The sequence below is a fragment of the Phyllopteryx taeniolatus genome, chromosome 2 (assembly GCF_024500385.1).
Source record: "Phyllopteryx taeniolatus isolate TA_2022b chromosome 2, UOR_Ptae_1.2, whole genome shotgun sequence".
Lineage (NCBI taxonomy): Eukaryota > Metazoa > Chordata > Actinopteri > Syngnathiformes > Syngnathidae > Phyllopteryx > Phyllopteryx taeniolatus.
In genome coordinates, this window is record NC_084503.1 from 15,385,656 (window position 1) to 15,403,407 (window position 17,752).

At 43.7% G+C, this 17,752-nt stretch overlaps 1 protein-coding gene and 1 long non-coding RNA gene across 8 annotated transcripts in view; one reads left to right on the top strand and one right to left on the bottom strand.

Moving 5' to 3' along the window:
- Positions 1-4,457, bottom strand: part of LOC133472200 (uncharacterized) — a 43,691-nt gene extending 39,234 nt beyond the window's left edge. The window contains exon 1 of the long non-coding RNA XR_009786636.1: positions 4,403-4,457. This is a non-coding gene — a long non-coding RNA (uncharacterized LOC133472200). The remainder of the gene's footprint in view (positions 1-4,402) is intronic.
- LOC133472183 (protocadherin-9) overlaps positions 1-17,752 on the top strand; it is a 254,796-nt gene that overhangs the window by 39,068 nt on the left and 197,976 nt on the right. The gene's annotated exons all lie outside the window — the stretch shown is intronic.

Consider the following 17,752-nt stretch of genomic DNA (forward strand, 5'->3'; position numbering starts at 1 on the left):
AAGCACTCAATAGGGTTCAAGGGCAGATGTTTCAGATACTTGTCATAAAAGGAGCGGTACAGCAGGGTAACTTGGGACCCACTATCAAGCAAAGCTTTGGCGTAGATGCCCTCAACTTGTACAGGAACAACAGAACTAGGTCCAATTAAACCCTCTGGCAAATCAGCCTTGCTTTCTTTTAGCGTATCACACTTTGTGGAACGTGTTCTCTCCAGAGCATCAGGCCGTTCCTTTACTGAGCTCCTGGGAAGTTTCCCATCAGCTGTTTTGCTTTCAGGAGACGCTTATTTACTTTTCGGAGATTCTCTGGGTTTTCACACTCCCGCTGAAAATGACCATCTTCACCACATTTGTAGCAAAAAACATCTGCACCATATTGAAATCTGGTAGTTCTCTCTTTCCCACTTGCATATTTTACAGCAGCTTTTTGAGTGTGGTTCTGGATTGCATGCTGTGGTGGACTTTCTGATGTGGCGACAGAGACAGATAGCAGACGTGCCATATCACTTTTAAGCCCCTGAATTTCCTTCTTCAGACTCTCTATGGCATGGTCGGTCTCCACTCCAACAGCTACTGATGGTGCAGACTCTGGTTGTTTTGACACCACTGACGCCGTAGCACAACCTGCACACTTAACCGCAGATGAAGAAACAACATTCTTCACTCTTTCTCTTTCAAGAACCATCCCCTCTTCGTCTCTTACCTCACGAAGGAGCTCTGTGAAGCTTGGAGCGGACTTTAGCTTGTAAGTCATCCTTATACGAAGTGCAGCAAGATCATGAGTGAGAGCACCTCTAGCAATTTGCTCGATGCGTGTCCTGTTCATGTCAGTGACGTCGATCCCACCTTTCCGATGAACAGCGTGCAGCAGTTTGTCTAACCTGAGTAAGTATCCTGACAACTTCTCAGTTTCTTGCTGGAATGTGTTACGGAACTTTACCATGAGATCAGCTGCACTATCTGTGGTCCCAAAAGCTGTTTCTAGGGCCTTAAGATACTCATTGGCAGTGGCACTGGGGTTAGTGACTCTTAAACCCCAGACAATATCTGCTGCAGGCCCTTTGAGACTTTCAGCGATTCTCTGTTTCTTGACAACATCAGAACATTGCCACTCATCCAGCAGGTGGGTGGTCTGTTCCGCCCAAGTCATACTCCTCTTCTCCAGGTAGCGTTGGCTTTATGCCCGAGAAGAAGTGAAGTTTACGATAGCCTTGTCCGTCCATAGGCGGTGCTTGACATTTTTCCACAAGCAAAGAGATGGCATTGACAAGCTCTGTGTTCAAGTCAGGAACAGCGGGTGGAGCAGGCGTGGTCTTAAGCAAATCTGTCACATCATCTAAAGTCTTTCCTTCACTGGCTAAGAATGATACTAGCTTGGATTGGAAACCTCTTTTGTCACTAGTCACATGGAAAGGCTGAAAATCAGGGACACTTACTACCCACAAGTCTGACGGATCCCCAGCAACCAACTGTTCAGGTAAGTCAGTTTTAGTCATGTCATCTGTGGTCTCAACTAATAAAGACTGATTGTTGTTTGTGCGTGTTAGACACCGTCCTCTGATTTTAGTGCGACCAAAAATTTTAACTTTATCAAGTACCTTATAAATGTTCTCATCAGTAACATCAAGAGAAACCCCACTAAGCACAATATAATTCTTATTTGTTCGGACTCCATGTTTTGTTTTGAGTTTTTTTTTTTTTTTTTTTTTTTTTTTTTTTCTCAAAACCAGTCACACAAAACACACTCAGTATTGTGATTACAGTACTATTACAACCCCGGTCAACATTGACCGAATTTCTTCTTTTTTTTTTTTCTCTTTGCTCACAAATACACTAGTGAACAATAACAATCCCGGACGACCCCCCACATGTAGCCCTCACTGGCAGTACTCACAAAACCGTTGAACCCTCAGTTCACTGGGGAAAAGAAACCCAAAATCGATTGCCGTAGGAACGCGCCCTCAAAACGCTTCAGTAGGCACAGCGACTCGATCCCGTAGCGTCGAAGCGGCAGCCCGGTGGCGTTGAGCAGGCAGGACCCGTGGCGTTCAGCAGGCAGGACCCGTGGCGTTGAAAGAGTAAATCCGTTCTCGTTTAAAACAGTCAAAAATCCGTTCGCGTTGAAACAGTAAATCCGTTCGCGTCCAAAAACCAGGTCCAGTCCCCCCCAAAAAAACTCCTCTTCCCCCACTCCATCTCCCGCTCTTTCTCCCCACAACCCACCTCCTTTCCCCAATCCCATTGGACGCACCACCCCTTCAATCAATCATGAAAACAAAAAAAACCCTGAAGTGTTCACAGACCCCTCGGAACGCAGGACACCCCAGTATCCATCCACACAAAGAACCAAAAAAACTTTTAACTAGTTTTCACAACAGCAATTCAAACAAATACAGTTCAACACATTTTAGTCAGTACACTACATTTAAATGGTAAATATATATATATATAATTGAATACAAATATTAAAACTAAATATTATTTATATATTTAAATATAATAATTAAATATAAATGTTAAATGTTAAATCTAAATATTTCAGGTCGAACTAAATATTTAGCTAAGATGCATCTGTGCTGAAATGCATCTCAAAAAAAGAATCACAGCAGCAGCAACAGTTCTTTTTTCTACCCTCATCATCCTTGCTACTTGTTTTTCCAAATCCACCTCCAGGGCTGACATCCGCTCTCTTGCGGCCGACGAGCAAGCACTCTGAGGCGGGCAGGCCAGTGGCAAGCACCAGTCTCTGGCTGGTTCTCTTTTATTCCCCCTGCTTCCCCGTCTCCCGCCCCGCGACTTCCACACGACACTTATTCAGAAAAATTATACTGAACACTCAAAGTACTCGGCGGCACGGTGCTCGACTGGTTAGAGCGTCAGCCTCACAGTTCTGAGGACCCGGGTTCAATCCCCGGCCCCGCCTGTGTGGAGTTTGCATCTTCTCCCCGTGCCTGCGTGGGTTTTCTCCGGGCACGCCGGTTTCCTCCCACATCCCAAAAACATGTATTAATTGGAGACTCTAAATTGCCCGTAGGCATGACTGTGAGGGCGAATGGTTGTCTGTTTCTATGTGCCCTGCGATTGGCTGGCAACCGGTTCAGGGTGTACCCCGCCTCCTCCCCGATGACAGCTGGGATAGGCTCCAGCACGCCCGCGACCCTAGTGAGGAGAAACGGCTCAGAAAATGGATGGATGGACTCAAAGTACTCGTCAAATAAAGTTTCCATAACTGATTTGTTATTTCAGGGAGTGATAACATATTCCCAAGGCTCAATTTCCCTGTATAAAATGTTTTTTTTTTTTTTTTTTTTTATGTAGTTATTTGACGCTAAAAACACACAACTTTCATTTTGGTACTTCCGTTTCTTGGCAGTGTGGATTTACATATTAACTAAATATTTAGTTCGACCCAAAACATTTAGATTTAGTATTTAACATTTATATTTATTGTTTGTATTAGATTTATATTTAACATTTAGTTTTAATATTTATATTTAAATGTGCATATAAGATTTAGATATATATATTTAACATTTAGATTTAAGATTTATATTTGGGCGGCACGGTGGACGACTGGTTAGAGCGTCAGCCTCACAGTTCTGAGGACCCGGGTTCAATCCCCAGCCCCGACCGTGTGGAGTTTGCATGTTCTCCCCGTGCCTGTGTGGGTTTTCTCCGGGCACTCCGGTTTCCTCCCACATCCCAAAAACATGCATAAATTGGAGACTCGAAATTGCCTGTAAGTGTGACTGTGACTGTGAGTGCGAATGGTTGTTTGTTTGTATGTGCCCTGCGATTGGCTGGCAACCAGTTCAGGGTGTACACCGCCTCCTACCCGATGACAGCTGGGATAGGCTCCAGCACGCCCGCGTATTATTTACTGATTTTTCTTGAGTCATTCGAGCTATACTTTTTTTGTATCACATAAAATAAACTGTTATGTCGAATAAAGTAATAAGTTATTGATTATTGAACTACTGTATATGTTTGTTCAGTTAAGAGTGATTTCAAGTTAAATGATCAAATTTAGATTAGATTTTTGAACTAATATGCTTTCAACATCAATATACTGGTAGTAAACCAATGAATGTGCGTGAATGGCAGAGCTCATATAGTTGAATAGTAAACAGCAAAAAAGCCCCATTTTATAAAATATTTTCACATTTTTGACTACAAAGTCAAAACTAATAAAGACTCAAGCCTACTCACGACTGGTGACTGACATCATACTAAATGTACTGTATGTTAATGCTTGAAAGGTCAGTATTTGATATTTTCTGACTTCCTGTCTTGTTTTCCGTGTGGTCCTGTTATATTCATGCTATAATATACATATCGTAAAAACTGCTAACATTGTATAGCATAATACATGACACAATATTTGCAACTTATGTTTTCCTACCTTGAATGAAGACAGTTGAGCTGCCGCACCAGTCAAAAGTTGATGGTTACTGTCTTGACACTAATTAACGAGTGACAGTAAAAAGTTCCCTCAGGAGCCGCATAATAAGTGAACAGTCATTTCCATTGTGACCTTTACCTGCTAAACTGTCATGGTGGTTATTTTCTTGCACATTGTCTGAGTAATGTTCTGGCATTAATTTTAATGTCATTGGTTTTACTGCCAAGCCCCCATTCATTTTGAGCACAATCAAACAAGGACAGAACTGGTGACACGTGATAGATTCATTGATTACTAGTCATTAAAATGATTTTCTGGTGAACCTCGAGAACCTAAACTGCAATGTGCACGTATTGCTGGGGGGAGGGGAATCATTGTATGTAATGAGGCGTGTTATGTGTTGTGTATCTTCATTATGGTTTTAAAAAATGTCACACTCTAAATCCATTAATACCTTTTGTAATTGCGTCCTTTGTCCCAACGAGAGTAATCAAGAGTTCATAGTGTTTTTTTACTTAAAAAGCTGTTTTCATTTCAGGAAATGATTGAATATGATTCTATTCTGATACAATGATCACCTGGAGCCATACCTTTTCCCATTCAGAGTTAATTGGCTATTTACTGTCTATAAAGACAGCAGTAACCCAACTATTGTCGGGCTTTCTGGGTAAAAGCATTTCATTGCTTCTAGTCATTCAATTGGTCATTCTTTTCAAAATGTGCTTTGTTAATGCCATTAAGATGAGAAAACTGAAAGTTTTAAATTCCGTGTCTTAATCCATTCTCATTTATTTTATTAAAATACAATACTCCTGCCTCAATGACTACTGTCTGGTAGCGCTCACTCCCATCCTGATGAAGTGCTTCGAGCAGCTAGTCATGCACCACGTCAAGTCCGCCCTCCCCCTCCTTGGACCCCTTCCAGTTTGCATATCAGTCCAACCGGTCAACCGATGACGCTGTCTCCACCGCCCTCCATTTTGCCCTCACACACCTGGACTCTAAGGACTCATATGTCAGAATCCTGTTCATAGACTTCAGCTCAGCATTCAATACCATCATCCCTAAACAACTGATCTTCAAATTGGACCAGCTGGGGCTCAACACTTCGATGTGCGACTGGCTGCTGGACCTTCTGACAGGAAGACCGCAGGCATTACGGGTCGGCAGCAACACATCCAGCACCATCACTCTGAACAGGGGGCCCCTCAAGGTTGTGTGTTGAGCCTCCTCCTCTTCACCGTGCTGACCTATGATTGCACACTGACATACGGCTCCAACCTCTTCCTCAAGTTTGCAGACGACACAACTACGGTAGGTCTCATCAGCAACGGGGACGAGACAGACTACACGAGTGAGGTGAGCCACCCGGCCGGGTGGTGCATGAACAACAATCTCTCCTGAATGTGGAAAAAAACAAGGAGATTGTTGTAGACTTCAGGAGAGCGTACTGCCAGCATGCTCCCCTGAACATCAACAGTGCTGCGATGGAGAGGGTGCGCAGCACCAAGTTCCTGGGAGTGCACATCACAGAGGACCTCTCCTGGACCAGCAACACCTCATCACTGGCCTAGAATACTCACCAGCGTCTCTACTTCCTGCGCAAGCTGAGAAGAGCCAGAGCCCTTACCCCCATCATGTGCTCGTTCTATAGAGGGACCATAGAGAGCATCTTGACCAACTGCATCACTGAGTGGTATAGAGCCTGCACCGCATCCTGCCACAAAACTCTCCATCGCATAGTGACGGCAGCTGAGAAGATCATCAGAACCTCTCTTCCTTCCCTGCAGGTCATTTACAGCACCCGCCTCACCCGCAAAGCCCTCCGCATAGCGGGGGATGCCACCCATCCGTCACACAGCCTCTTCAGTCTGCGGGAGACTGCGGAGTCTGCGGGCCAGGACTAGCCGACTCAAAGACAGTTTTATTCATCAGGCTGTCAGGAATCTGAACTCTCTGCCCGCTCTGCCCCCTCTACCTCTTCTGTCTTCTGCCCACCTGAACTCTGACGTCCCGCAAACATGCAGATGCACACACACAATACACACACACACAAAAACACACTAGACTAAGGGTCGCACAAGCCACTTTAGCAGCACTGGGGTTTTGTCATCTAATTTATAAATGTCTTATTTTCCTTGGTTCTCTGACCATGACAATGTTGCACACGCCACCTGACCTTTGATGTTTGCACATTCAATTAATAGTTTTTACACTGCGTATACTATAGTTTATTTAGCTTTTATATTGACTGTCTTTTGTAGCACCACAGGCCCTTGAGTAGCGTAATTTCAATCATCTGTATGTGTTACGCATATTGAAAATTGACAATAAAAGTCCATTGTACCTTGTAAAATAAATGGAACAGTTTAAAATGCGATTGCATCCTAAAGATACAATTTAGAACAATCCAAATTTGAGTTTTGAAATAATTTCTATACTTAGATTGAATGTATGACATACATACTTAAACATACAGTGCAGTAGTTGCTTTGGCTCCATGTCACTGGTATCTCCTAAGAAGACTGATGCATTATTATTACATTTTATTTTGTGATCTGCCTCTGTCGACGTCTGCTGGAGCAACATCTGACACAGTCAACATGTTGCCACTTAGGATCAACAATACCTCATGACTTTACTCTTGCCCATGTGACACAACAGAGCTTGTTTTTGTCTCCTTATCCCCAGCCTCTAATACAGTCCTGCTTTTCCTTTTAATTGCCCATAAAAACATGTTCTAAATAATAAGCCAGCAGATGCTGACGTCAAATACTATGCGTAAATGCATGGGTATGATCAGATTGTTCTTCCTTCATACTCTTTTGCATATTCAGACGCTCATTGCACTTTTATAGGATGTGTAAATATAGTCATCGTCCATTTAGCCCCTCTGTTGCCTATAAAGTCAGTCAACATGAGTGCATGCTGCGCTGCGGGTAAGCATTTGCACTCGAATAATTTGCCTGAGTCACTGAGCAACTTTTTTCATCATTTGTCAATAGGGCAGCATGGTGGCCGACCAATTAGCATGACTGCCTCACAGTTCAGAAGTCTTGGTTTCGGATCCGGGTTGCAGCCTTCCTGTGGGGAGTTGCTGTTCTCCTGGTGCATATGTTGATTTTCCCCGGGTACTTCGGCTTCCTCCCTTTCAAAAACATGCTTTTTAGGTTCGGTCCATTTCCCATAATTTAACACCCTACCATGACCCTATCTTTTGCATTGCAAAAGGATGTACTGCACATTTCAATTTCCATAGAATCCATAGGTAGAGCCATAAAATGAGGCAACAATGAAACAACTCAATTACGGTATACTCATCAGTAATTGTATACTATGTATACTGCTCCTCTTAAATAGATATAAAGATGTTTTAAAATATTTTATTTATTTTATTTATTTAAATTTTCTTTTTACTTATTTAATTTTTGTCTTATTCAATGTGACTCACATGAACAGTAAGGAGGCGCACTAGCCCCCTCTATTGACCAGCTGCCACTGAAATGTATGTAAATTTGTAATATGTAAATCTGTCTTTTGTTTCTAAATGCATTCAATATGTTTGAAGATAAGCGCTGAAAACCTGTGCAAAGACAGAACAATATTGTACTGAATTGTTGAGTTATGGCTTAAAACTATTTTTCACCTTCTAGTTTTCTGGTCTCATGGCCGGGGCTAAAAAGTATCCTCGTGACATCATGAGGATAAGACGACGATGTGACAAGCGCCCTTAGTCCATACAGTGGCCATTCAGCAGAATTGCGATTTACTTGTTTATGAACCCACTCCTACCAGTAAAGTGTGCAATTGGCCATGAAACTATGTTCACAACTTGAAAAAATACATCTTCCCTTTTTCAAATGAAATGTGTTTTGTGTTATTTGGGCCACACTATCTGAACTGAGTCCGGACAGTAGATAGAGAAGCCGCCGGCGCAGCGTTACAGGCGGCTGTCAGCCTCACAATTGCCTGCTGCACGTCGCGGGGGCTCCTCGCCCACTAATTGCCACTTCCTTGTTCATAAACCCAGTTCTACCAGTATAGCATGTAATTGGCCATGAAACTACGTCCACAACTAAAAGAAATGCCTGTACATCTTTCCTGAAGTGTAATGTGTTTTATGTTATTTGCCCGACGTGTCTTGCGTCAGGCGTTGTGCTACGAGGCAGTGGTTCCAGATGTCAGTGCACATCTTTGATTAACGGGGAGGCGGGACATGCCCACAGCGTCGGAAAGCTGAAAGAATGTCTCAGTTCTTGACCATTTTGAAGCTTAATTTCACAAACCTAGCGATTTTATTTTATTTTTTTTATCCATTCATTCATTGTCTGGCTTATTAACAAGACTTTGTGCTGTGATGTGTCAAATTTACAAGACATTTTCTTGGCTGGTTTGGGGGTCTTTAAATGAGATACAGGCAGAAACTATCCACAGACTTACATCTCAATGGATGAGAGAGGCGGGACGGTGGGCGACTGGTTAGCACATCTGCCTCACTGTACTGAGGACAAAGGTTCAAAACTGGCCTCGTCTGTGTGGAGTTTCCATGTTCTCCCTGTGTCTGTGTGGGTTTTCTCTGGGTACTCCGGTTTCCGCCTACATTCCAAAAACATGCATGGTAGGTTAATTGAAGAGTCGAAATTGCCTATAGGTCTGAATGTGAGTGCAAATGGTTGTTTGTCTGTATGTGCCCTGAGATTGTAACCCGCCTCTTGCCCAAAGTCAGTTGAGATAGGCACCAGCGCGCTCGTGACCCTTGTGAGGAGAAGCGGAACGGAAAATGGATGGATGGTTGGATGGATGCATGGATGAGAGTGATGAGAGGTTATATTTAAGACAGGCACCAGCATAACAAACAACAATGATGTTTTTTCGCCAAAATAGAATTTGTTTTTAACTCCTTAACTGCCAAACGTTTTCAAACCAGTTCCCCAAATTGACAGCTGCTTTAGAGCATTTTGACATATTTTTCAACACTAACAGACTTGTGTTCTGTGATGATACTAGCACAGAACCTACCAAAAGAAAGAGTACACTCTCTTCTTTGACCAGAAAAAAAATTAATTTAGTAATTAGCAGCAACTTCAGGTGGTTTCACCCTAAACAGTGGTTTCAGACCAAAAACTAGAGAAAACTAGGGTTTGGTGTCAGGCAGAACAATTTTTCAAAGGGAGACACACATTTTCAAAGGGAGACAGGTCTGGACTGCAGCCAGGCCAGTCTAGTACCCACACTCTTTTACTACGAAGCGACGCTGTTCTAACACGTACAGAATGTGGTTTGGCATTGTCTTGCTGAAATAAGAAGGGGCGTTCATGAAAAAGACGTTGATTGGATGGCAGCATATGTTTCTCCAAAACCTGTATGTACCTATCAGCATTAATGGTGCCTTCACAGATGTGTAAGTTACCCATGCCATTGGCACTAACACAGCCCCATACCACCACAGATGCTGGCTTTTGAACTTTGCGTCCATAACAGTCCGGATGGTTCTTTTCCTCTGGCCCGGAGGACACGACGTCCACAATTTCCAAAAACAATTTGAAATGTGGACTCGTCGGACCACAGAACACTTTTCCACTTTGCATCAGTCCATCTTAGATGAGCTTGGGCCCAGAGAAGCCAACTGCGTTTCTGGGTGTTGTTGATAAATGGCTTTTGCTTTGCATAGTAGAGTTTCAAGTTGCACTTACGGATGTAGCGCCGAACTGTATTTACTGACATTGGTTTTCTGAAGTGTTCCTGAGCCCATGTGGTGACATCCTTTACACATTGATGTCGGTTTTTGATGCAGTGCCGCCTGAGGGATCGAAGGTCACGGGCATTCAATATTGGTTTTCGGCCTTGCCGCTTACATGCAGTGATTTCTCCAGATTCTCTGAACTTTTTGATGACATTATGCACCGTAGATGATGAAATCCCTAAATTCTTTGCAATTGTACGTTGAGGAACATTGTCCTTTAACTGCTCGACTATTTTCTCACGTACTTGTTCACAAAGAGGAGAACTTCGCCCCACCATTGCTTGTGAATGACTGAGCAATTCAGGGAAGCTCCTTTTATACCCAATCATGGCACCCACGTCTAGAGCTCTATTCTTGTGAACTGCACAACGTGCGCTTGAGCGTAAATGGTTGCGTATCTCAACTGCAAGCATAAGGCTCACTGGTGTTTTTGCCAATTTAGCAGACCGACGTCGGCCAAGATGGTCTTACCGATACAACGAGGGTGTGACAAATTGGTGACTAAAAGTCTGTCTACACTTACGCTTGCTCAGACAACATCTAACCTTTGGCCCAAGGTAGGTTGCTGGTCTAACGCCATCCATCCATCAATTATCTTCCGCTTATCAAAGGTCGCGGGGGTAGTAGCTTTAGCAGGGACGCCCAGACTTCCCTCTCCACAGCCACTTCATCCAGCTCGTCCAGGGGGATCCCGAGGCGTTCCCAGGACAAGCGGGAGACATAGTCTCTCCAGCGTGTCCTAGGTCGTCCCCAGGGTCTTCTCCCGGTGGGACATGGACCAGTACACCTCACCGGGGAGGCGTCCAGGAGGCATCCTAATCAGATGCCCGACCCACCTAATTTGGCTCCTCTCAACCAAACTATGACTCCTCTCAACCAAACTCTGACTCTGGTCATACAGGGACCGAACAGCCCGTACCAGGGGGTTCGATCCCTGTACGATGAGCCCATATCAGGGGGTTCAGTACCCCATACTCCCGAAGCACTCCCCACAGGACTCCCCGAGGGACACGGTCGAACGCCTTCCCCAAGTCCCCAAAACACATGTAGACTGGTTGGGCGAAGTCCCATGCACCCTCGAGGACCCTGCCGAGGGTGCGTGTCACGCTGGTCCAGTGTTCCACGGCCAGGACGAAAACCACACTGCTCCTCCTGAATCTGAGAGCCGACTTCCCGATGGACCCTCCTCTCCAGCACCAGACTTTACCGGGGAGGCTGAGGAGTGTGATCCCCTATAGTTGGAACACACCCTCCGGTCCTCCTTCTTAAAAAGAGGGACCGCCACCCCAGTTGTCCAATCCAGAGGCACTGTCACCGATGTCCATGCGATGTTGCAGAGGCGTGTCAACCAGGACAGCCCCACAACATCCAGAGTCTTGAGGAACTCCGGGTGAATCTCATCCATCCCTGGGGCCTTGCCATCGAAGAGCTTTTTAACCACATCGATGACCTCAACCCCAGAGATAGGAGAGCCCGCCTCTGAGACCCCAGACTCTGCGTCCTCATGAGAAGGCGTGTCAGTGGAATTGAGGAGGTCTTCGAAGTATTCTCCCCACCGACTTACAACGTCCCGAGTTGAGGTCAGCATTTCCCCATCCTCACTATACACAGTGTTGATGGTGAACTGCCCTCCTGAGACGCCGGAAGGTGGAAAATAATTTATTCGAAGCTGTCCGGAAGTCTTTCTCCATGGCCTCACCGAACTCCTCCCATGCCTGAGTTTTTGCTTCAGCGACCACCAAAGCTGCATTCCGCTTGGCCAGCCAGTACGAATCAGCTGCCTCAGGAGTCCCACAGACCAAAAAGGCCCAATAGGACTCCTTCTTCAGCTTGACGGCCACGACAAGCACCGACCACCTTACGGCCACAGCTCCGGTCGGCCGCCTCAACAATGGAGATGCGGAACATGGTCCACTCAATGTCCCCCGCCTCCCCAGTACATGTGCACAGTTCTGTCAGAGGTGGGAGTTGAAACTCCTTCTGACAGGGGATTCCGCCAGACGTTCCCAGCAGACCTTCACAATACGTTTGGGCCTGCCAGGTCGGACTGGCATCTTCCCCACCATCGGAGCCAACTCACCACCAGGTGGTGATCAGTTGACAGCTCCGCCCCTCTCTTCACCCGAGTGTCCTAAAAAGCATGGTAAAAAAGAAGAGTTTTTAACCTGGACTTAAAAAACATGCACACTTGGGGCTGTCGTCACTTCTGTTGGCAACTTATTCCATTTGTGTACAGCATAATAGCTAAATGCTGCTTCACCATGTTTGCTTTGGACTCTGTGCTCCACTATTTGACCTGAGTCTGTCAATCTCAGAGCCCTACTGGGTTTATATTCCATTAGCATTTCATTCATGTATTCAGGACCTAAACCGTTTAGTGATTTATAGACCAGCAGCAGAACTTTAAAATCTATTCTAAAGCTGACTGGAAGCCAGTGTAAAGACTTTAGAATTGGAGTAATATGCTCTGACCTCTTTGTTCAGGTCAGAACCCGAGCTGCAGCATTCTGAATGAGCTGGAGCTGTTTAATGCTCTTTTTATGGAGTCCAGTCAGAAGACCATTACAATAGTCAAGTCTACTTGAGATAAAAGCATGGATGAGCTTCTCCTGGTCTGCTTGACAGGTGAGCGAATACGTTTGGCAATTTAGTGTATTTTTTAAATCATCTCACTGGCTGGCAAGCATCAATGGGGGGCACGAACGATGTGGATGTGATATCTATCACATCCACATCGTTAAACATGGATATATTTAAGTTGTCTGCGGTTATCAACAGCTCATACTGTATTTAAACAGTTTGCCAGTTGTCACATCAGCCAAAACCACTGACATGCTCCAGTGACGCGCAAATCGCTGCGACCTCTTCCGCATATCAAGATGTCACCATGAGACTATTGCGCGGCTTTTAAAGGGAATGAACGAATCTTCTTCGATTGGACAGGATTGAAGTCACCTGTAAACACACGCAGATCAGTGCAGACATGCCACTTTCAAATGTGGTGGGGGTTCATTGGGTTCACAAAATTACCAAAACTGGGTTTAGCAAGCCTCTTCGTAGAGTTACACCAAGTGCAGCGCTTGATTTACGTTAGTCACGAAAATAGAGCCCCTAATCTTTATTATCGACTCAAAAGCTGTGCTGATCTCAAATCCAGAGTGGTGTAATGCTGCTATCAACAGCGATCTGTTGGTAATTACAATGGTTTACAAACCTGAATTTCACAGAGAAGTTGGGCAAGACTCTCTTACCCACCTACACATTGAAAAACATCCATCCATCCATTTTCTGAGCCGCTTCTCCTCACTAGGGTCGCGGGCGTGCTGGAGCCTATCCCAGCTGTCATCGGGCAGGAGGCGGGGTACACCCTGAACTGGTTGCCAGCCAATCGCAGGGCACATCGAAACAAACAACCATTCGCACTCACAGTCATGCCTACGGGCAATTTAGAGTCTCCAATTAATGCATGTTTTTGGGATGTGGGAGGAAACCGGAGTGCCCGGAGAAAACCCACGCAGGCACGGGGAGAACATGCAAACTCCACACAGGCGGGGCCGGGGATTGAACCCGGGTCCTCAGAACTGTGAGGCTGACGCTCTAACCAGTCGTCCACCGTGCCGCCCCATTGAAAAACATACTTGACTTATATATATACTTCGGTGGATTCCAGTTGACTAGGTGAATATAAACGTTCACAGCAGTTAATCTTTGTAGTTCTTTACAACCTTTTTTTAATTTGAAAGTATTGTGCATAAAAATATGGAACACTGTATTTTAAATTGTCATCATGGTGATTTTGTTCAACAAAGTCCCTGATATAGAGGCAAATAAAACTGTTGCTGATCCCCCCCCAAAAAAATGCTTTTCGATTGGAATGGCGTTGGCGAATGTAATTTCTCTGCCTCTCGCCTGGTCTGCTGGAATAGACTGCATCACATCAGCGACCCTACTGAGATAATGGGTAGAGATGGATGGATCATTAGTAAAATTAACAACAACCACATATCGCTGGCGTCAGGCCAGAACATCCTATGTCCAAATTTGGTCAAGTTCATATTTTTATCACAAATCCATACTATTGGTTAGTACCCATGTAGGTCTGTTGTTTTCATAAATGAGTGACAAGTCTAAAGTGTTGAAAATGGCTTGGTCTCTTTGCCGATGCAATGTTTATGGCTGAACAAGCAAGCAGATGTTTTGTTTCCCGAAAAGTGATGGACATGGACATGCAAGGATTCCGCCTGATGTAAGCGATATACTTAATAATTTGGAACACATTTTAGCTTTCCTTGTGGATGACATCTTAATAACAATGCTTTTGCAAAAGAAAAACCCTGTGTTGGCCTATTTAATGGTCTGCATGTCTGTTTTCAGGATAACTCAATCTAGGGCTTATATAAGAGCACATGCAGAAATGAGTTGGCTACATTTTCGGCATGACCATTTGACTTTGATTGTTATAAACATTCAAGGTGTCATGGTCTATGTTTTGGTTTGGGTTGTTTGGTTTTGTTTAATGTTTTCCTGTGTTCCATGTTTTTCATGTCTTGTGTGCTCCTTTAGTTATTGTGTCCACCTGTTCTCGTCAACCTTCTACCTTGTGTTGACCAATCAGCACCCTCCAGCCGCTCGTGTCTTGTCGAGGTGTTCCTCGTTGCCTCGTCAATCTGTTTGTATTTAGTTCCATGGTTTCTTTCAGTTCTTGTCGGATCATTGTCAGGTGTCATTGTCTCTGCCACGTCTTAATCACCAGTCATGTTTTGTTTCCAGTTTTAGGTTTATTCAAGTGTTTCTTTGTTACTTTGATCATATATTGTATGACTTTGTTAAGTTTGCTTTATCCATGTTCCTTGTTTACTTTTTTGTAAATTAAATATAATTTTTTGAGACTCCTGCACTCCGGCCTTGCCTCCCTGCTTCCCTCCACTTGGGTCCTCCACCTTTTTGCCTTGCCTTCCTCGCCTTCAAAAACCCTAATCGTGACAAAAGGAACAATATTGTTTCAATGTGCCTTTTCCTAAAAAAAAAAATGTCAATCGTAACGTCTTACTTGTATTGCATGAAAACATAAAACTTTTTAATTACTAGAAAAAAATATGTCTGAACTTCATCGCATATATTAATTTTCATTTTAAAGTTGTACACAGCAAGAGAAAGTAGACACCTAATCAACTTTTGAATGTCGGTTGCAACATTGACAATAACTGTTACATCGTTCTGGCTGGAGTTGCAGCACAAGCGCTTCGTAGCTTATATCTTGTGGTATTTGCAGTTGATTGACAAGTGTGTCATAGCCAATGACGCAGTGGGCAGAACCCCAACTGCCACTTCTGTTAGTGTGGCTGGTTTGAAGCCGTCTACATGGATTGACTGGCCAACATGGAGAACATGGTGAATTAGAGAAGTTGACATGGTAGATCAGTGGACTTGGCTCTCAGTACACTCCTGTGAGCCATGCATACTTTGTAGCACTGCAGAGGCTGTGCATTAAGCAATGCGTCACACTTTAAACCATTTATATGTGCCTGTGTTGGTACTATTTACAAAAGAAGTCTTTCTTCCACTGTACTTAAATGGTGGACTAAAAGTAAGCAGCTACAAGAACTCTAATCAAAACTGATGGTGCTAATTATGTATTGGTATTACTGGATTTTGGGCCTTTCATATATACGGTATCATAAATATACATAAAATACACATTTTCTGTACTACTTGTCGTCAGGGGTGAGCTGCAAGCTCTTCCAGCTGACTTTGGACAAGAGGTACACCCTGGACTCGTTACCAAGCGCAGGGCGAATATTGACAAACAACCATTCACGTTGACATTGAACATTTACAGAAACAAATACAAAAAATAAAACAAAACGAAAATCAACAAAAGAAATGAACAAATGTACCTGTTTAATAGGAGTAGGAAGAAGATTTTCATTTTTTTTGCTCATACCTAATGGTTATATTCATTTATCACTCTTGTTTTAAACATGTTAAACAGCCCTAAAGCTCCATGTACAAAGGACAGACACATGTACGGACAATTTGGAGTCTTCATTCTACCTAACATGGATATGTATTGAATGTGGGAGGAAGCTGGAGTAAGCCAAGAAAATTGAGAATGGATAAAACTATAACATGCTAACAATAACAATGAAAATGATAAAGTCAGTTCTTGAATCTGCAGGATAATGATGATGTAAAAGTATGCCAGGCCTAAAACGGCTTCAAATAATTAAATTCTGAATCAGCTTTATTGTCTATTAAAAACACAGGGAATTTGTCACTGATCGTTGGAGCCACTCTCCTGTGACAACAAACAGCCACTATGACAAAATATACAAATATACAATATACATAAAAAACACGTGTGGCGAGTCATTGAGCAATGAAAGTGTACCACTAGTGTGATGGTACTGATATAATGGCAATTGCGCAAATTATGCAGTCCTCAAGCTATTTGGAGCTAAAGGGACTAATAGTGCAATGAGCTGGTACAGTGCCGATTGTGCAAATGGTGCGGAGAGTTCTAAAACACACGAGTGGCCAGTAGTAATCAACAACAGTAGGCAAATAGTGCAGCAACATTGAGTGTATGAATAATGTAGAAGTGTCCCAACAGAGATGTGCAAAATTGGCAGCATCTTGCAATGACATTGTAAGGTAACTGTTTAACAAGTTAATGGCAAGAGGGAAGAAGCTGTTGGAATGTCTGCTGGTTTGAGTTAGCATTGTTTGATAGTGCCTACCTGAGGCAAGGAGCTGGAATAGGTGGTGACCAGGATGTGGAGGGGTAAAAAAAATATGCAAGATTCAATCAAAAGTCCTCATTTCTTCTTGTCATGGAAATGTGTGGCATTTTGGGGATTTTCGTGATGTAAAAGTGGCATGTGAACATTTCCTGAAGGACCTGCACATGTTGACATTGAAATGTTTTGAACTGGTTGCAGGATGTGGAAGAAATTGCACTAGATATTGGATATTTTGGACTGAATTATAATGCATGCACTACATTTTTATGGCTCTTGGCTTGAAGAACCTTTCTTGTGTTGGACCTCTTTAACTTTTGAATGAGGACTTCTCCAATAGAAGTACTAGAATTTATTGAGGTAACTAGGAGTATACTTAATACGGATACTTAGTTTTTTAGACCTTCTTATAACATTTATCACACAAACATTGGCACCTGCGGGACGGTGGACGACTGGTTAGCACGTCTGCCTCACAGTTCTGAGGACTGTGGTTCAAATCCCGGCCCCGCCTGTGTGGAGTTTACATGTTCTCCCCGTTCCTCCGTGGGTTTTCTCCAGGGACTCCGGTTTCCTCCCACTTCCCAAAAGCATGCATGGTCGGTTGATTGAAGACTCTAAATTGCCCGTAGGTGTGAATGTGAGTGCAAATAGTTGTTTGTATATATTATCGTACTACTCGCGTGAAGTCTCGGCGCCCTTTTGTAATATTAGTCATTCGAACTGCTCTAAGTGCTACAGGACTCTGCATCTTTTTGCACAATTGTCAAAAAATAAATAAAAAATGTACTGGCATTACCAGATAACTAGTAACCCTTTATTGCTCAGTGACTGTTTTTCTCAATGTCTTTATGTCTCAAAAGTGTT